Genomic DNA, 2,404 nt, shown 5'->3' with positions numbered 1-2,404 from the left:
CAGTGTAAGGAGGTATGGGGCGCGGAGGATTTCCCCCACACCCTTCTGAGACTTCATGGAGACCTTGTGGACCCGGCTCATGACTCATAGTTTCAGCCACCCTAGACTAGACTTGGGGTGTACCAGGGCTAAATGGTAGAGTGGCATTATCCTAGGCCAGCAAGCGGCCGGAATCAGCCTAGTTGACGACGGTCAGCAAAGAAGGCAGATCTTGTGGTTATGTAAAACCTCTACAGAGTGTATGGTTGATCGATCGATACATATGCCGACTTGTTGGCTATGGACCTTTCCTGGGTTTCGCTTAAACTAGATAGCGAGATGAGTCCTTCTCTTCTTTCCCCGTGAGAGAGTGTCGGACGTAGCCGGGGGCTACGGACCATGAGACAGTGCCGAGAGGGAGTTGGCCTGTCGACTGAGCGATGGTATGGTGATGATATGGAGATGGTGGTATATCGATCCCAGGATCGAAACCTGGCACTGGACGGGAATGGGGTGGAATGTGTGTGGGAATGGTGTTAAAACTTGACTACACTATTATATACTTGATATAGTAAAACATAGGAAACCCCAGCCTTATAGGTTCCTTTTGATTATATCCAACTTGCATCCAATTTCCCCAAAGCAATGCTCATAGGGTGGGAGTGGCTAGTACAAATCGTACTGATAAATTTTGGCACACAGGTTCTGCTGAGGAGTTTAGCTCTGAGGAGTTTGACTGTTGAGGGGTTCTTTCCTAAACTCGAGTTTTGGCGATCTTATCTTCAAGCTATTCAGAATGAATGCTACTTTTGATTCCGCCAATGCGGCAATGTAATAATTTATGTAATTCCGCACTTTATGTACTCTGATATTATCGTTGTATGGATGTGGTATTCGACTGGAATTTGGGTAATATGATCTACAACGGTCATAATACACTTCGACTCTATGGATTTCCCTTCGCGGAAATCAGGTCATTTTAGTTGGTATCAGAGCCATACTTTACCCTAGGACAAAACCCTCAAAAATGGATGATAGAATAGGACTTAAACAGCCCTTCCTTCGGTTATATACTGACCCTGCATTTACTTTTATGCAAGGCTTATCTATTTATTGACCTGCTGACACCTGTTTCCTTAAAACATGCAGATGGCAACGAACATCGAATGGCCGCCTCTAGGACCGCTACCTCTGGACCACGCCAAGCTTACCTTTGACCTACGTGAGCTCGGGGGTTTCGCACAGACCCTCTGCCAAATTCTCGCCACGTTAGGAGTCCCTGACGAGCGCATCAAGATCACCTGCACCAGGAAGTCAGCTTAGGAAGGAGGAATCGAAGGACCAGTTGTCACCTCAGTCGAGTTCCCAGCTAGCACTACCTTACCTTCTGTCCCAGCTTTCACCGAGTTGACTATAGAGGACACAGTCAAGGAGGGACTATGAGCTGTCTCACACAAGGCACTTCGCAGAGTGATGAGGGACCACTACGAGCACCTGAAGATGACAGAGTTCCATCTACTTCCCCAGGCCCTCGACCTCAGCCTTACCCCTAGTGAGCAGAGTTTCACAGCCGGAAGAGTTATCTTTGCCGAGGAGGACAGATGCCTTCGTGTCTCGGCAATCCACCTACTAGAGCAGGACAGGTACATGACCTAGCTGGAGCAGAGGAGACGTCAGGACTAGGCCCTTCTGTGGGAGTACCAGGAGCGAGACTCGCAGGGAGCACAGGAGCGAGCTAGTCTACTTTAGACAGTTGCCAAGCTATAGGACGAGCTCAACCGTCGTGAAGGAGTCCACAGAGCCGAGGTCAATGACTTATAGGACAAAGCTGCCGACCTAGGCAACAGGAACTGCTACCTTGATAGCAAGGTCTTGGAGTTGCAGAGAGAGTTGGATGACAAGAAGGCTGAGTTCAACCGTAGAGGAGACAGAGAGAGGACCAAGGGCATTGATATGCTAAAAATCCAATCTAAGAACAAGACCATGACTCAGGGGCTAGAAGAGTTTAGGAAGAAGGCCGTTCGCAACCAGGGTCACCTGATCGAGGCACTCAAGAAGAACAAGTACCTACAGGACAAGTGTGAGAGGACATGGCAGGCTTGGCAGAAGTCTGACAAGAAGCGCCTCAGGGAGATGAAGGGTACGTGGGATCAGCTACCCAAGGAGATTCGCAGCAAGACAAAGCCTAGGATAGAGGAGTTTGAGTTAGCCTCGACTCGCCTCAACCTAGACGCCTGCCCTACCCTACCTGGAGCCAAGTCTACTAAGGAGCTCACCGAGGCCTTGAAGTATGTGTCCCGACTTCACAAGTCTGACGAGGAGATCGAGATCGAGAACAGTCGTATCCTAGCTACGGTGTACGAGTTAGAGTAGATGACCCTGCGTGGTCATGAGTCATATCAGTGGCTTCCATAAGTTGTACCCC

Source organism: Miscanthus floridulus, chromosome 10 (assembly GCF_019320115.1).
Source record: "Miscanthus floridulus cultivar M001 chromosome 10, ASM1932011v1, whole genome shotgun sequence".
NCBI classification, from domain to species: domain Eukaryota; kingdom Viridiplantae; phylum Streptophyta; class Magnoliopsida; order Poales; family Poaceae; genus Miscanthus; species Miscanthus floridulus.
The sequence above is the reverse complement of the archived record's forward strand: the minus strand, read 5'-3'. Positions refer to the sequence as shown.